At 42.4% G+C, this 23322-nt stretch overlaps 1 protein-coding gene across 7 annotated transcripts in view; it reads left to right on the top strand.

The window, feature by feature from the left end:
* The window catches only part of OTUD7A (OTU deubiquitinase 7A), a 388360-nt gene that overhangs the window by 181345 nt on the left and 183693 nt on the right, over nucleotides 1-23322 (top strand). For all 7 annotated transcript variants that reach the window (XM_045163703.1, XM_045163707.1, XM_045163704.1 and 4 more), the window contains one exon: nucleotides 15473-15600. The gene's annotated coding sequence lies outside the window, so the exon portion shown is untranslated. The remainder of the gene's footprint in view (nucleotides 1-15472; nucleotides 15601-23322) is intronic.

The following is a 23322-nucleotide window of genomic DNA, read 5'->3' as shown; positions in this document are numbered from 1 at the left end:
TGAGCTTTTCTATCCTGTGGGCCAGATCATGTCTTAAGAGTTCTTGGCTTGTCATCTTGAATAAGAAATATAATTGTCATGGTATAATTTCTACCATTTTGAAATAAAAAACATACCTGGTGGAGAATGAAAAGGTTAAGAAAGAAGAAGGCTTGGCTGCTGTTGTTGGGAGAGAAAGCAAAGACCTCTCTGGAGGAGCAGTAACAGGCCTGTGGGCTTGGTTATCACAGAAGGACTTTCAGGCAGGCAAAATGCCTCTGGGGCTCCAGTAAACATGGGGATGAGCTGGCCGTGGCCTTCAAAAAGCAGAATAAAGTATCATTAGCATCTCAGAGCAACTGAAGAAGTGGCACAGTGTCAAAGCTTTGACTTGCATTCTGATTCTAAGTGACTTACTGCTGCATGACCCTTAACTCTTCTGGGTTCAGGAGACGTGGTCATTAAGGGGGCCGTATTATCTCTAGAAGCACATGATTATTGTGAAACCTAAGGATGGAGCATATGGTCTGTGGTAGCACAGCTTGGTCCAGCAGGCTCTTCCCCAAGAGGGCTGGCTTGGCCAGGGAGGCTCCAAGCCCCAGAACCACCTTGAGTTGGAGCAGCAAGAAGTCAAGGCTGTGGCCAGGCTCTGGCCCTGAGTCGGGATCCCTGCTTGGCCCCTCAGTCACCTGTTCCTGCTCCCTAGGGCTGCCTGCCTCACTGCCATGGCTGACATGGATGGCAGGCAATGCTTTGATGTTGCCCTGCCCACCTTGAGTTGGCATCCTGCCCATGAGTGGACCTTCTCTTCCAGGGGCAAGGATCAACCCTGTCCACTCAGGCCTGGACCATCTGCCTCCCCCAGCTCCCAGGTTCACCTGACCCTGTCCTGACCTGACCTAGTCCACTGCCCAGCTAGTGCCACTTGGACCCCAGTCAACTTCACACCCCTCGTCGAAGATACTCCCATAGCCTGAGCTCAGCACATCCGGTGGGGTTGTGCTGTGTTATGAACATTGCTTGTGTTTTCACAAGTACATTTATCACTGACCCACAGTCTAATGAGGGGTGTCAGACCCAGCGGCCTCTATGGATGCAGGAGTTGATTTTGAACTCTCTGAAGAGAAGAGGCTTGCATGCTGGGAATCTCCTACAACCAAGGTCCTCAACTCTTAATTTGCATAGAGCCTAGTTAGTACACTGCTCATACACCCTCCATCTGAGCAGAAGTTGGGAGTGGAGAAGAGATGGGAAAGGGACCCCTCCTCCTGGCCCAGATGTCTGGTCCTGCTCCCTGACCCAGGAAGAGGAAACGTTCAGGGGCTAGAGGGCATAGAGGGTAGGGAGGGCTGGAAACCTCAGTACAATCTTAGAAATCACAGCTGTCCAGAAGAGGAGTGAGCAGTCCCCCCAGACCCCCCTGAGCTGTGATGGAATCCCAGCCCCTCCCCTGCGCCTCTCACCAGAGTCTAGACAGACTGCCTCTTCCCCGCTTATTTCCCTCCTCCTCTCTGCTGCTTTCACTCTCAGGATTGCAGCCTGGGCCCAGGCTTTCTGAGTTGGCCCAGCCACTAGGACATCCAGCCCTCCAGGCCACAGAGGCTGCTGCCCCTGACTCTCCATCATCCTCTCGTATCCTGTGTCCTCCAGGTGGTGGACACTCCTTGGGCCAGCAGCTCTGTTGGAACCATCCTGCAGAGCCGCTTGGCTAGCCCCTTCTTGAGTTCTCTGCCTCTCGTGGAGCTGCCTGGCCAGCTCTCCCAGCAGGCATGTGGCTCCCACACCCAGATGGTACCAAGGACATGTGACGTGTGGGTGGGTGAGCCAGCAGCCACGGTGCAGGCACACGGCCCCACTTACTGAGGTTTGGATTCTACCTTAGAGAAGGGCATGGAGATTTCAGACCCTGGGAAGCAGACCAGGGCTCCCTTCCCTCCCTGGTGATGCCACGTTGGTGGCAAACTCTGCATGTGACTTGCCAGGACTGCGCCACTACTCGTGTGCTGCCTGCAGTCTCAACACCGTGTGTGGTCTCAGAGCACCCAGCACTGTCCCCGCTACAGAGAAGCCCCCATCCTACCTCCCCACCCCCCACACACTGGACACTAAAGATGCACCGCATCCTTCTGCAGTCTCCACGTGCAGGGCATCATCTTTGTAGCTGCAGTCTGCAAAGAATTCCTCGCCCTGCTGAGAATTCCTCTCCATGGCACTGTCCTCCCACTACCCCAGCACTCTCCTCAGCTGCAGTCATGAGAATTCCCTGAGGAAGTCATGAACACCTGGTCCAGGTACACAGAGCAGTCACTCAACAAATGCCACTTCCCTGCCCCTTCTGGGAATTGTTCAGGGTGAATTTCCAAGCCCAGCATTTCCTCTCTCTTCTCCGGCCTCTGAGGCTCAGCAGGGAGCAAACTGCCCTGCTGGCCCTGCGCTCCTAGCCCTTCTCCTGTTTCAAGGCTGCGGGTCTTCAGGGCAAACACCAATGTGCTTTACTTGCACCCCACCTCCTGCAACTCCTGACAAAGTAGGTGCTCAGTGAAAGTTTGCTGGTTGAGAGATCTGCGAAGATTTCTTGCAGGATAAGGAACTTGAAGGAACCCTGGCTTGTGAAGGGCAGAGACACCTTGGGATAGGTGGAAGGGAACCCAGTGGAAAAACACAGTAAAACCTAAGTAGGATGGGAAGCAGCAGGGTCTGGGTGGTCTGAGGGAAGAAGCCACCCCAGGGGAGGCCAGAGAGAGCTCCTGTGAGTGGTGACCTGCCTGGGACCGCCCGGAGTCTCTCAGGCAGCCTCTGGGCACCTGCCAGCCTGGCTACCCTGCTGGGTGACCACAACTCATTTTTACCTGCTTGTTGCCAGCAGTTAGGCCTGGGAGCATGCCTGGCCTTCTTTCATCTTTAGCCCCTCTCTATGCCTATATATTTTACTTTAGAATAATGTCACTTTACAGCCATGAGCTCCCTTCTGTCCCCAGAGTATTTTCAGAGGCCCCCTCCCCATCAGTCTCCACCAGGACCCTTGGACCAGCCACCCATGGTATAGATGAAATGGAGTCGAAATGGCTTTCCAGGGTGTCACCATCACCATGTCCAAGCCAGCCACATCCTGCCTTTCAAGACAGCAATATGGGTCTAAAATGGCTATTTGATTTTAGAAACATGTCTTCCAGAACTAAAGTGCACGCAAAGCTTCACCATCCTTCCTTTTGGCTGATAACCTTTCTCTCCCCTCACTGTATTCTTGATCTAAACATGTTTTTAAATCACTGCAATTTTCTTGCATTTCCCTCTAGAGGAACTTGGATTTTGAAAAGCACTTCAGCCTCCCAAAACTTTACATAATTTATTGCAGACATATTTTGTGCTTGCAGTATCTTCCGGTACAAAAAGAGAATCTCCCTTTTATTTCCAGAAGTTGTTACAGACATATCCTGAATTTAAATGTCTTGAAAGTTCAGCCAGGACATGCTGCAAGTGTTGATTCCCTTTGATAACTGGAAATCAAACTGTATCCCAGGAGGACCGAGGTCTCCATACTTTGTCTGTGCCTTCCTGCGTGACAAAAGATCTGAGTGGTTTAAAGCCCATTTCATAGAAATTCACTTTTCTTTTAAAACTCTTAAAAGACTAAGAAATAAAGCCAATGTGTGAAGGTTATGTGTGGAGGACACCCTGTATTTTAACAAGTGAGCTAGGCATCCCAGGAGCACAGGCTAGGAGCCTGCACGGGAGATGTTGGGAGGCTCAGAGAAGTTTCATGAAGAACAGACATTTGAGCTGGGGTGGGAGACCTCCCTTTCAGTGTTTTTGTGGGATTAAAGGAAATCCTGTGACACATTCAGCCTATTACATTGTGTATAGTACTTGCTCAGTAAATAGGAGCTGCAGTGAAAAATCATGATCATTATCACCTTTGCTAGAGTTTCTGTGGCATCCACTAGCATGAAGTGGGTGACGAATCTGGGAGAGAAACATCCCCTGATCCTGAAAATATTTTTAATTTCTTTTATTGAAGTATAGTTGATTTACAATGTTGTATTACATTATGTTCTACTGTATAGCGGAGTGATTCAGTTATATATATATATATATATATATATATATATATATATATATATCTTTTCCATTACAGTTTATCACAGGATATTGAATATAGTTCCCGGTGCTATAAGTAGGACCTTGTTGCTTATCCATTCCATATATAATAGTTTGAATCCCTGATTCTGAAATATTACTGTGGGAGACTTTTTACCTCCCCCAACACCACAGGCGAAGTCACCTCTCTCTGGTCTCCTTGGCTTGAGAGCAGAATTCATCAGCCCCATGTAGTCCCGCTTCTGTGGGTCCCTGCCCTCCCGCCTCCACGTCTGGCATGGGCTCCTGTGGGCTCCAGGACCCAGTGGCTGGGGCTCCTGGAGCTGTGCCCAGACTGTCCACTAGCGGGTCTGCATCTATAACTCAGTTTAGTACCTGGTCATTTCCCCTTCGTTCTTGGGGCCAAATGTATTGAGAAACAAATTGGTTGTTTGTCCAGACCAGTTGTGGTGTACACTAAAAGGTTCACATCCCAAAGCAAGTCAGTAAAATTTAAATTTGGTACAACTAGCCCTCTTTCACCTGGCCTTGACATTCCTTCTCTAGGAATCTTAGAAATGGCCTTTTAAGATTGCTGGAAATTTGTTGAGATTTTACTGGTTTTAATAGATTAATTACAGATGAATTAATATTACAGTGTTATATACAATTAATTGTCTACTTGTCCAGGAAATATTCTCCCTTTATTCAGTGTTCAACTCCTGTTTTATCATGGAGTTTTATAGGTTTCCTGGATGATTTCTATACCTTTGTAATTAGACTTTTTCATAAGGACTTTTTAGGATATTTTACTCTGCATATTTCTCTTTTTTTTTTCTTTTTTTTAAAGCAATAACATGTGGACCAAAAAAAAGTGCTTTGAAAACTGTGTGAATGGTTTAAAGAATAAACTACATAGCCGTGTACCTGTCACACAGGAGGAACATGGTTGTACTCCAGAATTCATGGATGCGCCCACTCCCCCACCCGCAGAGGTCACCACTGTCCTGAATCATCCATGTTTACACAGGTCTCCCTCGGCATCCTGATAAAGCCATTGTAAATGGAAAATATCCCAAGTCAAAATGCATTTAATACATAAAACCTACCAAACATCATAGTTTAGCCCAGCTTCCTTCAAACCTGCTCAAAACACTTATATTAGCCTATAGTTGGGCAAAATCATCTAGCACGAAGGCTGTTTTATAATGAAATGTTGACTATCTCATGTAATCTGTTGAATACTGTACTTGAAGCAAAAAACAGAATGGATGTCTGGGTCCAGGCTGGTTGTCAGTGTATTGATGGTTTACCCGCATGGTGGCGTGGCTCACCGCCACTGCCCAGCATCTCCAGAACAGGTCGTGTGGTTTATCACTCGCCCCCGAAAAGATCCAGATTCAAGAGCTACCATATCATCCTTCAGTCCTGCTCCTGTGCATGTTCTCGATAAAAACACAGTTCGAAAGGATCCATATACCCCAGTGTTCACTGCAGTGTGGTTTACAATAGCCGAAACATGGAAACTACGTAAGTGTCCGTGGACAGAAGAATGGATAAAGAAGATGTGACACATATATACAATCGAATATTACTGAGTCATAAAAAAGAACAAAATAATGCCATTTGCAGCAACATGAATAGACCTGGAGATTTATAATACTAGGTGAAGTAAGTCAGACAGAGAAATACAAATATGATATTGCTTATATGAGGAATCTTGAAAAAAGATAAACATTTGTTTACAAAGCAGAAACAGACTCACAGACTTAAAGAAAAAACTTACTAAATTTATGATTACTGGGGGCTGGGGGTGGGGGGGATGACGAGGGGGTGGGGGAGAGACCGATTGGGAGTTTGGGATTGATATGTGCACCCTGGTATATTTAAAATAGATTACCAATAAGGACCTATATAGCACAGGGAACTCTGCTCAACACTCTATAATAAGCTAAATGGGAAAGCAATTTAGAAAAGAATAGATACATATATATGCATGACTGAATCATTCTGCTGTACACCTGAAACTAACATAGCATTGTTAATCAACTGTACTTCAGTATAAAATAAAAATTAAAAAAAAATTTTAAAGTACAGTTTCTCCTGAATGCATGTTATGTAAGTATTGTAGAACCATCCTAAGTCCAGGACCGTTTAGATTCCCAAGCTAAAGTGCCTGGATCGGCCTGCTGTTTGCACTTTATGTAAGTGGATTGTGTGCATTCTGCTGTGGCTTGATTCTTTCCCTTAGTGTAGTTTATCTATCCAGCCATGTTGATGTCTGTAGCCATCATGCACTCACTTTGCCTGAAATTTGGATTCCATTCTGCAGTTGATGAGCTTGAGTGTGCTCTCAGGTGCACACGTGTGAGGCCCAAAGGATGTGGGAGAGTTCCCAGGATGCCGGTGCCTTTCGTCTAGGTCAGGACATGCAGTGTTCCCAAACAGCTGCACTGCATTTTCCATTGACCAGCATCCAAAGAAGGTTCTATAGAATTTTCTCTATATCCTTGTCCATATATAGCTTTGTTCCTTTAAATTGTTTTGCCACTCTGGCAGGTATAAAATATTTTCTCTTTGTGATCTTATTTTCCATTTATTTTCATAAAAATTAGATGGTCAGAATTTCTTTCTGACATGAATTTTCTCTATGTCTATTACTTTTTTGTTCTTGCATTTCTGCACAATTTCTACAAAATTTCTGCTTATTTCAATGGCCTATTTTTTTGTTTGGGTTTTGTTTGTTTTGTTTTGTTTTAGTAAATCTTAGGAGTACTTTAAATTGTCTGAGTACCATTTCTTAATCAGTGATATGCCTGGTAAGTATCTCCTCACATCATGTGGTCTGTCCACTCACTTTCTTAACAGTTTTAATACTTTTATGCAAAGCAGTTTATATTTTATTTTAGCCATATTTATGCTCTTGTTTTGTCTTAAATTCTTCCTTACTTCAGAGTCATAAGAAATTTCCCATATTCTCTTCTAGAATTTGTATAGTTTAGCCTTAATTTAGAAATTTATTCTTGGTATGATGGGGTCCAATTTCATTATTTCAATTTGCATGATCACTTGTGTTAGCATTGTATAGTGCAAAGTCTGTTCTTTTCCAACTGCTCTGGAAAATCATCTGTCATGTATCAAATGTCCATATATATATATATATATGTGATCCTTTTTTAAGGTTTTCTATTCTGGGCCACTTCCCTACGTGTCTATCCCTGTACTATAATGACAGAGTGTCTTCATTTCTGTCATTTTGTGATGAGTCTGGTTACCCCACAGGGCCTTTCTCCACCTCATCCTTTATCTTCAATGTGCATTGAACTTTAGGCTTCTAAATACACTTTGGAATTAATTTGCCAGTTGTACGCATGTACACATCACACCCCTCCACCCAACACACACATGTCCTTTAAGATATTAAATGCAATTATCTTACAGGGCATGTGTGTGAACCTTTAGGAGTATAATGTCTCCCCATCTATATCTCCACTTATTCAGACCTATTTTATCTCCATGAGGTTTCTGTACACTTTTTGTTAGACTCATTCCTGTGTATTTCATATTGATGCTATTGTATATGGCATTTTTTACTTGGTTTTCTAAATCTTTCTGGTTCATACACATAGAATTGATTTTGTATATTCATTTTATATCTGAAAGCTTTTATTCTAATAATTTATCAGCAAGATTATGTTCTATGTATTAAGCCATATTTTCCACAAATAATGCAGGTTTCTCCTTTCTTTTAACCTTCTCATACCTTTCACTTTAATTAACTTATTTATGCGTCCTTAGTGCTCTGGCTAAGACTTCCAGGAGATTGGTGACCTACCGTGGTGACAGTGTGCTTCCCTGTTAGCTCAGCTGGTAAAGAATCCACCTGTAATGCAGGAGATCCCAGTTGGATTCCTGGGTCAGAAAGATCCCCTAGAGAAGGGATAGGCTGCCCACTCCAGTACTGGGCTTCGCTAGTGACTCAGATGGTAAAGAATCCGCCTGCAATATGGGAGACCTGGGCTCAATCCCTGGGTTGGGAGGATCCCCTGGAGGAAAGCATGGCAATCCACTCCGTATCCCTGCCTGGAGAGTCCCCATGGACAGAGGAGCTTGGCGGGCTGCAGTCCATGGGGTCGCAAAGAGTCGGACACGACTGAGCGACTCAGCACAGCAGAGCACAGTGGTGATTGTGTGACTGTATCTTATTCATGATCTTCAAGGAAGGGCATTCAACATTATACAACATTTCACCATGAAGTGTAATATTTCCTGTCATCTTTTAGGAGATATCCTATATCAGGTTAAAGAGTGTCTATTTCTACTTTGCTACAGAGATTCTTTTATCGTGAATGGATGTTGAATTATATCAGTGTATATCTTTTGAAATGGTCATCTGATTTTCCTCTTTATAATGTGGTGAATTTATAAAGTTTACACAGTGAACTTATTTTGTTGACAATATTAATTTAGGATTTCCTTTTTTAATCTTGGACTAAGATAACTCATTTTGCCCTTTTATTTTTAACCTTTAGTTTTAATAGCAATCAGTTGATTAATAATCCAAATAAATACTATATTATCGTTTCTTTTAACTAATAATTATTTCTTGTGTCTTACCTTTTCCCATTGGATTTATTTTTCTTTTTATTTGAGTATTTTCTCTCTAAATATTTTCAAGAGTCTGTGGGCAGTGAACCTTCTGAGCCTCTGTATGTCTGTAAACATACATCATCTTTTTCTTGAAAGATAATTTGTCTTTCCATATAGTCCTAGGTTCCAAATTCTACTCCCTTCACCTCCTGTCTTAAAACATATTTCTCTTTGAATGCTGTGTGCCCAATGGAAAAGTCTTTAATTTGATCTCATTCTTTTGTGTGTTGGTTTATTTTGAAAATATTTTATGGTGGAAAATATACATAACATGGGGTTTTCCCTGGTAGCTCAGATGGTAAAGAATCTGTCTGCCATGTGGGAGACCCGGGTTTGATTGCTGAGTCGGGAAGGTCCTCTGGAGAAGGGAATGGTTACCCACTCCAGTGTTCTTACCCGGAGAATTCCACGAACGGAGGTTACAGTCTGTGGGGTCGCAAAGAGTCAGAAACGACTGAGTGACTAACACTTTCATGCATAACATAAATGTACCGTACGTGTCCACTCAGTAGTATTGGGTACATTTGCATTGTTATTCAACCATCACCACCATCCCTTCCTAGGACTTTTCCCCTCATTGTAATAACTCTTTATTCATTAAATCCTAACACAATTCCTCATCTCCCAGCCCCTAACAACTTCCATTCTACTTTCTGCCCCTAAGAATTCAACTATTCTAGATACTTCATGTAAGTGGAATCATACAGTGCCTGTCCTTTAATTACTAGTTTATTTCACTTATAATGTCCTCAAGGTTCATACATGTTGTCATGAGTGTAAGAATTTCCTTCCTTTTTTTAAAAAAAATTTTAATTGGCGTGTAGTTGATTTACAATGTTGTATCAGTTTCAGGTGTACAGCAAGTGAATCAGTGATACATATACATACATCCACTCTTTTAGGTTCTTTTCCCATATAGGCCATTTCAGAGCACTGTGTAGAGCTCCCTGTGCTATACAGTAGGTCCTTATTAGTTTCTATTTTATTTGTAGTAATGTGTATACATTCAGTCCCAACCTTCCAATTTATCCCTCCTTCCTTCCCCCCTAGTTTGTTTTCTGCATCTTGGATGATGTAGACATTTCTCCAAAGAAGACATACAAATGACTAACAAGCATGTGAAAAGACGCTCAACATCACTAATTATTAGAGAAATCCACATTAAAACTACAATGAGGTATTATCTCATTGTAGATAATTAGAATGGCCATCAACAAATCTACAAACAGTATAAATGCTGGAGAGGGTGTGGAGGAAAGGGAACCCTCTTGCACTGTTGATGGTAATGTAAATTGGTATAGCCGTTGTGGAGAATAGTATAAAGGTTCCTTTAAAAACTAGGAATAAAACTACCATGCATGCGTGCATGCTAAGTTGTTTCAATCATGTCTGACTCCTTGCGACTCTATGGACTGTAGCCCACCAGGCTCCTCAGTCCATGGGATTCTCCAGGCAAGAATAATGGAGTGAGTTGCCATGCCCTCCTCCAGGACATCTTCCCAACCCAGAGATCGAACTCACATATCTTATGTCTCCTGCATTGGCAGGCAGGTTGTTTACCACTAGTGCTACCTGGAAAGCCCCGTAAAACTACCATATGACCCAGAAATCCCACTACTGGGCATATATCCAGAGGAAACCATAATTGAAAAAGACACATGTACCCCAATGTTCATTGCAGCACTGTCTACAAAAGCCAGGACATAAAAGCAACGTAGATGTCTATTGACAGATGAATGGATAAAGAAGTTTTGGTACATATGCATGATAGAATATTATTCAGCTATAAAAAGGAAACATATTTGAGTCAATTCTAATGAGGTGGATGAACCTAGAGCCTATTATACAGAGTGATGTAAGTCAGAAAGACAAATATTGTATTAATATATTAACGTATATATATATATGGAATCTAGAAAGATGGTACTGATAATCCTATTTGCAGGGCAGCAAAAGAGATGGAGACATAAAGGACAGACTTTTGGACACAGTGTGGGAAGGAGAGAGTGGGATGATTTGAGAGAGTAGCATTGAAACATATATATTACCATATGTAAAATAGATGGCCAGTGGGAATTTGCTGTATGATTCAGGGAACCCAAAGCCTCTGTGACAACCTAGAGGGGTGGGATGGGGAAGGAGGTTCCAGAGGAAGGGGACATATGTATATCTATGACTGATTCATGATGACGTAGGCAGAAGCCATCACAATATTATAAGCAATTATCATCCAATTAAAAATAAAATTAAAAAAAAAACTAAAAATAGAGCTACCATATGATCCAGCAAATCCCAGTCTTGGGCATATATTCAGAGAAAAACACAATTCAAAAAGATACACACACCCCAGTGTTCAGTGCAGCACTATTTACAATAGCCAGGGCGTGGAAGCAAACTAAATGTCTATTAACAGAGGAATGGATAAAGGAAATGTGGTTCATGTATACAATGGAGGATTACTCACCCATATAAGAAATGAAGCAATGCCATTTGCAGCAACATGAATGGACCTAGAGATTGTCCGACAGAGAAAGGTAAATATCATATGATATCACTTAAATTAACTTCATTCCTTTTTTAAGACTGAATCATACTTCATTGTATGGCTAGACCTTATTTTTTTAATCTGTTCATTCATTGATGGGAACTTGAGTTACTTCCACCTTTTGGCTATTGTGAATAATTCTGATCAACAAGACTGTACAAATGTCTGTTCAAATCTCAGCTCTACCCAGAAGTAGAATTGCTGTATCATATGGTAATTCTTTGTTTAATTTTTTGTGGTTCCTCATCTTGATTACAGAGTTTTATATAGAAGTTTTCTATAGAAGCTGTACCATTTTACATTCCCACCAGCAATGCAAAAGGGTTCTAATTTTCTTGTTTGTTTGTTTGTTTTCCCTCCTAATGGCTATGAAATGGTATCTCACTGTGGTTTTGGTTTGCATTTTTCTACTGATTACTGATATCAAGTACCTTTTCATGTGATTATTGGCCATTTGTATATCTTATTTGAACAAATGGGTATTAACGTTCTTTATTTTTAAACTGAGTTCTTTGGGTTTTCTCTTGAGTTGTAGGCGTTCTTTATATATTCTGGATGTTAATCAATCACTTATCAGCTATATGGTTAGCAAATATTTTCTCCCATCCCATAGGTTGCCTTTTCATTCTGTGTCATTTGATGTGCAGAAGTTTTTAATGAAGTTTAATTTTTTTGTTGCTTGTGCTATTTGTAACATATCCAAGTTATCACTGCCAAATCCAAGATCATGAAGATTTTCCTCTAAAAGTGTACTTTTAGCCCTTAAATACAGGTTTTTGATCCATTTTGAAGTAAGTTTGAGATATCTGGAGAAGGGCATGGCAACCCACTCCAGTATTCTTGCCGGGAGAATTCCATGGACAGAGTAGCTTGGTGCTCTACAGTCTGTGAGGTTGCCAAGAGTCAGACATGACTAAGCGACTAATGCTTTAAGGTATGGTATAAGGTAAGGGCCCGGCTTCATTTTTTTGTATGTGGATATCCAAGTTTTCCCAATAGTGTGAGAACTTTGCTCTTATCAAAATTGATTTGGCTATGGATTCTCATTCTTTTGCATTTAGTTTTAGTGTCTTCCAATCTCTTCAAGAAAATTAGAGATACCAAGGGAACATTTCATGCAAAGATGGGCTCGATAAAGGACAGAAATGGTATGAACCTAACAGAAGCAGAAGATATTAAGAACAGGTGGCAAGAATACACAGAAGAACTGTACAAAAAAGATCTTCATGACCCAGATAATCACGATGATGTGATCATTGACCTAGAGCCAGACATTCTGGAACGTGAAGTCAAGTGGGCCTTAGAAAGCATCACTACAAACTAAGCTAGTAGAGGTGATGGAATTCCAGTTGAGCTCTTTCAAATCCTGAAAGATGATGCTGTGAAAGTGCTGCACTCAATATGCCAGCAAATTTGGAAAACTCAGCAGTGGCGACAGGACTGGAAAAGGGCAGTTTTCATTCCAATCCCAAAGAAAGGCAATGCCAAGGAATGCTCAAACTACCGCACAATTGCTCTCATCTCACATGCTAGTAAAGTAATGCTCAAAATTCTCCAAGCCAGGCTTCAGCAATATGTGAACCGTGAACTTCCTGATGTTCAAGCTGGTTTTAGAAAAGGCAGAGGAACCAGAGATCAAATTGCCAACATCCACTGGATCATGGAGAAAGCAAGAGAGTTCCAGAAAAACATCTATTTCTGCTTTATTGACTATGCCAAAGCCTCTGACTGTGTGGATCACAATCAACTGTGGAAAATTCTTCAAGAGATGGGAATACCAGACCACCTGACCTGCCTCTTGAGTAATTGTATGCAGGTCAGGAAGCAACAGTTAGAACTGGACATGGAACAACAGCCTGGTTCCAAATAGGAAAAGGAGTACGTCAAGGCTATATATTGTCACCCTGCTTATTTAACTTCTATGCAGAGTACACCATGAGAAACACTGGACTGGAAGAAGCACAAGCTGGAATCAAGATTGCCAGGAGAAATATCAATAACCTCAGATATGCAGATGACACCACCCTTATGGCAGAAAGTGAAGAGGAACTCAAAAGCCTCTTGATAAAAGTGAAAGAAGAGAGTGAAAAAGTTGGCTTAAAGCTCAACATTCAGAAAACAAAGATCATGGCATATGGTCCCATCACTTCATGGGAAATAGATGGGGAAACAGTGGAAACAGTGTCAGACTTTATTTTTCTGGGCTCCAAAATCACTGCAGATGGTGACTGCAGCCATGAAATTAAAAGACGCTTACTCCTTGGAAAGAAAGTTATGACCAACCTAGATAGCATATTCAAAAGCAGAGACATTACTTTGCCAACAAAGGTCCGTCTAGTCAAGACTATGGTTTTTCCTGTGGTCATGTATGGATGTGAAAGTTGAACTGTGAAGAAGGCTGAGCACTGAAGAATTGATGCTTTTGAACTGTGGTGTTGGAGAAGACTCTTGAAAGTCCCTTGGACTGCAAGGAGATCCAACCAGTCCATTCTGAAGGAAATCAGCCCTGGGATTTCTTTGGAGGGAATGATGCTAAAGCTGAAACTCCAGTACTTTGGCCACCTCATGCGAAGAGTTGACTCATTGGAAGACTCTGATGTTGGGAGGGATTGGGGGCAGGAGGAGAAGGGGACGCCAGAGGATGAGATGGCTGGATGGCATCACTGACTCGATGGACATGAGTCTGAGTGAACTCCAGGAATTGGTGATGGACAGGGAGACCTGGCCTGCTGCGATTCATGGGGTCACAAGGAGTTGGACATGACTGAGTGCCTGAACTGAACTGAACTGAATGTCTATTTAAAAATTCAGTTAGGTTTATGAGGATATGTGATTTACCCATGTGGATATAAGAGATCAAAGGGGAAATCAGCCTGGGTTCTGGAGCCCCAGGGTGCTCAGGATCTACAGGGACTGGACTGGCCATCCCCAGGCTGTGGGTGTACCCCCTGAGAGGCAGTCTCTGGATGCAGGAGAGGTCCTCAGACTTCACCCAGAACCTGTGTGTTAACATGGAGGAGAGCGGGGTCCTGGTACTATGTGTAGGGTGTGACCCAGCTCCTTCCCCTCACCTGTGCAGTCATGGCCCTCCTAGCTTATGAGCATCCTGGGGGTCTGATGCCTGCAAGAAAAGCCCACATCAGAGATAAGCAAGTAGATTTCAGGAGTCAACATGCTACTCATGATATTTGCCCACCCCACCCCCCCACTGCTGGGGTGCACCCTGCACTCACCTGGACTAAGGTGTGGTCCACAGGAACCCTCCTGACTCAAGATCCTGTTGGTGACACTCTTTCCCCCTGGCCTGGTGCACCCCACCAGGAACAAGGAGTGGTCATCAGCCTGACCTCTTGAATTTCCTGAGGACCACACCATATCCCTGGCAAGGATGATGATGAACAGCTTTCTAACTTTGTGATTCCCTGTGGTCTGTGCCACCTGAGGTTCTCATGGGATGTCAGAAGTTGAGCTTCTGTCTGTGAGCCTCTCTGTGCACCTATCCTGGAGCATCAGCATAGCCCGTGGACTTCTTATGACTCTGACCTCACAGTCACTTCCTTGAGTTGACACTCACTTAGAAGACTTTTCCTTTTATCCTGACCTAACTCTCAATGCCTTCATTTATTTAAAAATTAAAAGGTGGGATGATGTGTGAGGGAGGGAGATGCAGGGGCATGGAGTTCACTGTCAAGACCATTTCAAGGTCAAACTCAGTATCTTGATTACAGTGGTGGTTACACAGGTGTATACATTTTGTCAAAATCTATTTCCTTAAAGGGCTTCCTTGATAGCTCATTTGGAAAAGATAGCTCAGTTGGTCCACCTGTAATGCAGGAGACCCCCTTGTGGCTCTGCTGGTAAATCCGCCTGCAGTGCAGGAGACCTAGGTTCTATCCCTGGGTTGGAAAGATCTCCTAGAGAAGGAAAGGGCTACTCACTCCAGTATTCTGGCCTAGAGAATTCCATGGACTTAACAGTCACAAAGAGTCAGACACGACTGAGTGACTTTCACTTTCACGCTTTCATATACTTAAAATGCATGTATTTTATTATATGTAACCTATTTGTCAATAAAGCTTATTTAAACAATCTTTAAAGACCATTTCAAGTTCATACCATACCAAATATTTTGAATCATTTTAAAATTTGAAATATAAAAAAGTTTTAAATTCTTACTTGTAATGAAATGTAAATGTTTTCTTTCATTATTGTCTTTTCCAGAGTTCTCAGGGGCTGTGGTCTCACGCCATCCACTGGGGCAACAATGGCCCATTTCCAGCAGAGGCAGTGCCGCGTTGCCCCGGGTGCCTGACTGCCACCCACCTCCAGTGAACTGCAGTGTCTGAAAAGTGAGTTCCATGTTCATGGAGTCTGTCGTCACTGTGCTGGGGTGGGGCAAGTGCAACCAACATTTCCAACAGGAGAGCTTGTTGTGGTCCTGGGAACAGATGACCTGAAAATCAGGTTTAAAGCCAGGGGGCAAGAGTGCATTAATTTATCTGCTGAAGTCCATTGAGAGGAAATTATGAAATGGATTTCATGTTGCATTAAGATTTGTGTTTAGAATCGTAAACATCACCCTTCTAAAGAACATGGCTGTAGTGAATAGCCAGGAGGTAATTTGATTTATACTAGTGCAGAATTTATTAAGCCACTCTGTTGCCATCTGTAGTTATCATGATTGATTTTTAAAATATTAGAAGGATAACTTAAGCAAAAGACTAAAGTCTCATATTACCATATTAATTGCTTTTATTTTTAATGTTCTTCTTAGTGCTTGTCCAGAAATAGAATTTTTATCTAGTTGATAATCAGAGAGTAGCAATTCTTTTACCTTATGACTCTTCAAACAAATATCTTCATTTACTTTTTTGCCTCCTTTTCCTTTTGATAAACTCCAAACTCTTAGGAAAATGGAAAAAGAGGGCAGTGAACAGCTGTGTTCTTCACTCAGATTTACTAATGTTCACCCAAGTACACACTCAGATACATAACACACATGGAGAGATTGTAAATATGGATATGTGCGTGTTATGGATGCGTGTTCAGTTTTTTCTCTGAATCATTTGTACATAAGTTGCAGACATCATAACATACTTTGCATATATCTCTTAAATTCATAGGCTGTCTTCTTCAAAACTGTCCTATAATACCATAATCACTGTGGAATTCAACACTGATAAAGCAATGTTTTCCGATATATAGTTCCAATTCAAATACCCCTGCTTGCCCCCCAAATATCCTTTATAACTGTCTTCCCTTATTTAGTATTCAATTAAATATCATTCACTGAATCTAGTTATATCTCTTTGTTGTTCGTCACTAATGGAACAACTCTTTGCGACCCCATGGACTGCAACACGCCAGGCTTCCCTGTCCTTCACCATCTCTCGAAGTTGGCTCAAACTCATACCTATTGTCGGTGATGCCATCCAACCATCTCATCCTCTGTCGCCCGCTTCTCCTGCCTTCAGTCTTTCCAAACATCTTGAGTCTTTTCCATTGAGTAGGCTCTTCACATCAGGTGCCCAAAGTATTGGAACTTTAGCTTCAGCATCAGCACCCCCCCAGTGAATATTCATGGTTGATTTCCTTTAGGATTGACTTTTGGTTTAATCTTGCTGTCCTAGGTACAACCCTGTTTTTGTTTTTGTCTTTTGCAATGTTCACATATTTGTAAAGAATCTAAGCAAAAAAAAAAAAAAAAAAAAAAAAGGATCTAAGCCTTTCGTTTTGTAGAGTATCTCACAGGAGTTGTCTGACTGTTCCTTCATCCTTAGCTGCAGGTAGACATCTCGTGTATTTGCCTCGCATTTACATCATCATGACCTAGTATGGGTAGTGACAAGTTCAGCCGGCCAAGGTGATTTCTGCCAGAGCTCTCCTTTATGATGTTACCTTATTTATTTCTTCTAATTAGTAAGTAATCTGTGGGGTGAGGTTTGAGATCATAGGAATATTCTCTTTCCCAGATAATTTTCACTAATGATTTTAGCACCCATTGCTGGTCGTATTATGATTTTTCACCAATCATTCAATCTGCGCGTCAGACTTCCTTCCCTGTAACATAGTCCTCCCTTTTTTACTTTTTCCACATCTGTGAGATCACACAAGGGAGTATCTGGGTAGTCAAGAGAAGGACTCTGAAATCAGACTGTATAGTTTTGCCCCTGTCTCTGTCACATGCTGACCAGATGACCTGGGCAAATGCTTCACTTCACAACCCTCAATGCCCTAGTGTTTAACACTGGCGACAGGAGTAAGTCCTGCGAGAGGTGTCCAGTGGGGCTGGAGCCCTGGTTGGCACTCACTGGGTATGATTACAGAGGCAGGAAGGATGGTTGAGTGCCCAGTGAGTGCTGCTCCAACCCCGAGTTCGTTTGTAACCCGTGAAAGCTGATTCAGACCTTTGGCCAAAAGGCTGATGAACATTAATGACAGGGCAGAGCCCTAGTCTGAGTGCTCATAATCGTAGGTCCCTACACTCAGAAGGTTGCGTAGAGAAGCAAACTCATGGCAGGAAGCATCCACCAGCGCACAGTGTCCCCGTGAGGTGACTCCACCCCCTGCTCTGGTTACTCCTCACTCTCGCCTTCACACTCCCTTCCTCCCTGCTGCAGGCCTGGACCTCCCTGGCCTGCTGTCTGCCTTTCAGTCACAGATAACTAATTGGACTTCCTGTCTGAAGGTTATTAGATTTCTTTCTGTTTCGATTTATTCACTGTGGTTTTATTCAGTCCCTATGGTTTTATTTTCTGGCTGTGGAATCTTCCTTAAGAATGTTTTAGAAATTTTACCAGGGAAATAGCTTGTGAATATTCATGTGATTTACAAGCTAGATGTGGACATGGATTAGATTGCTTCTGGAGAGTACTTCTAGCTACTAGATTATCTTCAAAACGCTTCCTCTGTACATTTTACTTGTCTCATTTTCTTCCCCACAGCGCTTTCTTTTTTTCTATTGAAGTATACTTGATTTACAATGTTGTGTTAATTACTGCTGTACAGCAAAGTGACTCAGTTGTACATGTATATGCATTCTTTTTTATATTCTGTTCCATTACAGTGTATCACAAGATATTGAATAGATTTTTCTGTGCTATAAAGTAGGATCTTGTTGTTTATAACAGCTTGCATGTGCTAACTCCAGCCTCCCCCTTGGCAAACTTCCCTGCGATTCTTAAAAGCAGATGAGGGCTGGTGTGATAAAGGATGCCTGTGGCTGCAGCCAGTGTGCTTCCTGCTTGTCAGACAGAGCTTGCAGGATGGCTCTGTGGTGTCCCCTGTTCTCCTGCTTTCTGGGGCGATAGCCAGCCCGGCTGGCATCCCCAACCCAAAGCTCCCCTGAAGTTTCCCACCTCCTCCTTCCGGTTTCCTCCTTCTTAGCAGTTTATGAGCTGGGGACCCTCTGCCTGTCTCTGTGTCCCTTTGGGATGAGTTCCCTGGGGAAAGAACTAGGTTGTAGGTCTGACATCAACTTGATGGGATGGGTGGAGCAAAGTTGAAAATTGGATCTCTGCTTCTGCAGAGACACAGAAGAGAGCACTTGGGTTTGTTTGTTTGTTTGTTGGTATATATTGATTTATTTACAATACTGTGTTAGTTTCGGGTGTACAGCACAATGATCCATTTATACATATATTTTTTTTTACATTCCCTTTCATTATAGGTTATTACAAGATATTGAATATAGTTCCCTGTGCTATACTGGAAATCTTTGTTGATTACTTGAGTTTCATTTGAACACTTGGTTAGAAATATCAGGGCGACCTTTTTTTTTTTTTTTTTTTCATTTCCTAGTATGCACCATGAGGAATTTCTGCTCCCTTGAAAACCTGAGTTACCTAGTTTTGAGAGGCGTGCTCCAAACCAGCATGCTTAAGGATGGCCTTGAGGCATCTTGAAGGCTCGGAGAAGCCCCCCTTGGAGAAGCCCCGTCCCTGAGGTTGGCAGGCCCTGGGCCTTGCAGGGGGCCTCCCCGGCAACCCTGGGCCAGGACCCTGAGTCTCTCTCTTCTGCTCCCTTTTCCTGCTTCCTTGTGCCTGACAGGAAGGGCTTCCGTCTTCTCCTGCGGCTGCTTCCCTGGGTCCCAGGAGCTCACGTTTTTCTGGGGTGGGTGTGATCAGGGCGCTGTATTTGTCTGTGTCACACACACCCACACTTCCCCAGGAAGAATGGGCCCATGCCGCCCCAGACTAGGTGACACATCCAGGTCATGAGGAAGGTATCAGAGCCAGGGGCCTGAGGTCCCCCTGGGGGACCTGGTTCTGCCCGTTGGTGCCAAACTCTGGGGCAGCGGGGTGGGATGCTGGGCAGACAGGCTGTGCTTCCATCTATGTGAAACATCACCTCTTGGGCTCTGAGGTTCTGGGGTCTCGGGGTCAAGTGCTCACTCCCACTTTCTAGCTGGGTGGCCCTGACTCCCCAGCTGCCCAAGGAGTCAGTGGTTCCCCAGGGGACTCTGAGCAAAAAAAAAAAGGTTGAAATCAACTACCTCAAACTTGCTGCTCTCCAAAGCTGCAAAGCTTCTTACTTGATCTTGAGCCAGCACTTAAGTGTTTGAGTGGTATTGGCTTCACCATTCTTTCCTCAGGGGAGTTGTACTTATATATTCTGCTTACAAGTGTCATTTCTTTCTTAACTCAGACAGCTGATCCCATAAACTTTAACTTTGTGTGCATCACCTTTTGTGAACCAACCTTTTAAAAATTATTAATATTTTTTATTTACAAAACAGAAATAGAACCACAGACACAGAAACAAACGTACGGTTACCAAAGGGGAAAGGGGGTGGGGGATAAGTTAGGAGTTTGGAATTAACATATACACACAGTTATCAACATATATATAAAATAGAGGGCTTCCCAGGTGTTTCAGCAGTAAAGAATCTGCCTGCAATGCAGGAGACCTGGGTTCGATCCCTGGGTGGGGAAAATCCCCTGGAGGAGGAAACCGCAACCCACTCCAGTATTCTTGCCTGGAGAATTCCATGGACAGAGGAGCTTGGCGGGCTACAGTCCATGGAGTTGCAAAGAGTCGGACATGACTGAGTGACTAACACACACACACACACACACACACACACATATAAAATAGATAAACAACAAGGACTGCTATATAGCAGAGAGAGCAATACTCAGTATTTTATCACAACCTATAAGGGAGAAAAATCTGAAAAAGTATATATATTGTTGTTTAGTTAATAAGTCTTGACTGACTCTTTTGCAACCCAGTGGACTGTAGCCTGCTAGGCTCCTTCTGTCCATGGGATCTCTCAGGGAAGAATACTAGAGTGGGTTGCCACTTTTCATTCTCCATGGGCTCTTCCCAACCCAGGGTTTGAATCCATGTCTCCTACATTGGCAGGCAGATCCTCTACTGCCACCAGGGAAGGCCTGTATAAGATAAGTTCTTTTGATATTACATAAAAGCAAATCTTCTGAAAGAATGGTACTCCAGAGGGTCTTATTAGGTGTCTAAAGGTATTAGTTTAAGAATATATTTGCAACTAAATGAATAGATAATTACAACAGTAATAATCGTATATAACCTATTTTTGGTACCCACTGTGGGCAAGGCACTGTATTGTGTAATCACCTCCAGAACCGTGTAAAACAGGAGCTACTATCCTCATTTCAAAGGGAAGCAGTGAGAGCCAGGGACGAAATTGATTGTCCCAGTTTATTTGCAGGCCTGTGTGCATTTGTATTTCAGTAAAAGTGTTCCTAGTGATTAAAGCTTGAGACTCAGATATCCAAAGAATGCAATTAGTAGATTAACACATTCAGGTCATAAAGTTGTCAGGTAAGTATAGGAAACTGATTGGGTTCTTAAAATCTACCTATCTCACTGTCAGCTATTATAAAATATACAGAGCCATCCAGGATGATGCAGTCTGTAGATGTCTTTTTCTTTTTTAATTGTTTGTTCCTTCATTTAGGTAAACTGGCTTCTTCTGTTTGGAGAGATAGATACTTAGATAAAACTGAATTTTATAATAGCCTGTTCTAGCATAAAAGCTGAAATTCTCCTTTGCTTGTGAAATTTAATTATTTTTTAATGGAAAAGACCTATCACATCTACTCCCTTTGTTTCACTTCTTATAAGTCTGCTGGAAACTTCCAAGTGTAAATATCTAGCTCACTGGAACTTCTGTCTAAATATCCCCTAGATAGCTTTCCCGACCTCTTTAACATGCACACAGACACACAGTTATGCAAGGATGCATACGTGCTTATGCATACATGCATATATATGCATCCACATCCAACATAAACACAAGTACACATACCCATGCACTGACACACAGAAGCTCACACACATAGACTCCTACACATGTGCACAAAGTCACACGTGAACACCTCAATACACATGCACACATGGTCTGTAATCCAAGTAGAGTTCATTTTTATATGTGGTATGAGGTCTAGATTCAGATGTTTTTGTCTCTTTGCTTTTGCATATGACTGTCAATTGGTTCTAGGCTCGCTGTTTGAAAAGTCTGTCCTTTTCCCATCAATTGCCTCGGTACCTTTGTCAAAATCTCAGCTGTCTATTTTCTGTTCCATTGATCCCTGTATCTATCCTCTCCCAAATACCACACTGTCTTGTCCACAGTAGGTTTATAATGCATTTTTAAGCAGCATGAATCCTCCAGCTGTTTTTCTTTTTTTAAAATTGTTTCAAAAATCTGATTCCTTCATCTTTCCATGTAAGTTTTAGAATCCGCTTGTCCATGTCTACAAAGAATCCTGCTTAGATGTCGAATGGGATTGTATTTAATTTGTAGATTATTTGAGGGTAATTGACTGCTTAACTGCACTGTATCTTGCAATCCATGCTAGTGGTACGTCTCTTCATTTATTTAGGTCATGGTTGGTCTCTTTTGTCTGATTTTTGTGAGCTCCCTACAATTTTGTTTCAGGAATATGTCCTTGCTTTGTTGATCTTCAGGTCTATACACATCCTGCTTCACCTGTTTGGCTCTGTTCTTACTTTCCACCCACCCCTCATATTCACGTGGAGATCAGCTCTCTACCTCTTTACTTGCAAAATTCTTAGTTCTTCTGCAAATGAAAGATCACTTCCTCAGCCCCATTAATTCTCTCCTCCATGCCTATGGTCAACACCAAAATCAGATTGATTATATTCTTTGCAGCCAAAGATGGAGAAGCTCTATACAGTCAGCAAAAACAAGACCAGGAGCTGACTGTGGCTCAGACCATGAACTCCTTATTGCCAAATTCAGACTTAAATTGAAGAAAGTAGGGAAAACCACTAGACCATTCAGGTATGACCTAAATCAAATCCCTTATGATTATACAGTGGAAGTGAGAAATAGATTTAAGGGCCTAGATCTGATAGATAGAGTGCCTGATGAACTATGGAATGAGGTTCATGACATTGTACAGGAGACAGGGATCAAGACCATCCCCATGGACAAGAAATGCATTAAAGCAAAATGGCTGTCTGGGGAGGCCTTACAAATAGCTGTGAAAAGAAGAGAAGTGAAAAGCAAAGGAGAAAAGGAAAGATATAAACATCTGAATGCAGAGTTCCAAAGAATAGCAAGAAGAGATAAGAAAGCCTTCTTCAGCGATCAATGCAAAGAAATAGAGGAAAACAACAGAATGGGAAAGACTAGGGATCTCGTCAAGAAAATCAGAGATACCAAAGGAACATTTCATGCAAAGATGGACTCGATAAAGGACAGAAATGGTATGGACCTAACAGAAGCAGAAGATATTAAGAAGAGATGGCAAGAATACACAGAAGAACTGTACAAAAAAGATCTTCATGACCCAGATAATCACGATGGTGTGATCACTGACCTAGAGCCAGACATTCTGGAATGTGAAGTCAAGTGGGCCTTAGAAAGCATCACTATGAACTAAGCTAGTGGAGGTTATGGAATTCCAGTTGAGCTCTTTCAAATCCTGAAAGATGATGCTGTGAAAGTGCTGCACTCAATATACCAATGTGGAAAACTCAGCAGTGGCCACAGGACTGGAAAAGGTCAGTTTTTATTCCAATCCCAAAGAAAGGCAATGCCAAAGAATGCTCAAACTACT

Source organism: Bubalus bubalis, chromosome 20 (assembly GCF_019923935.1).
Source record: "Bubalus bubalis isolate 160015118507 breed Murrah chromosome 20, NDDB_SH_1, whole genome shotgun sequence".
NCBI classification, from domain to species: domain Eukaryota; kingdom Metazoa; phylum Chordata; class Mammalia; order Artiodactyla; family Bovidae; genus Bubalus; species Bubalus bubalis.
Note: the sequence above shows the minus strand (reverse complement) of the source record. Positions and strands in the feature narration are given on the sequence as shown.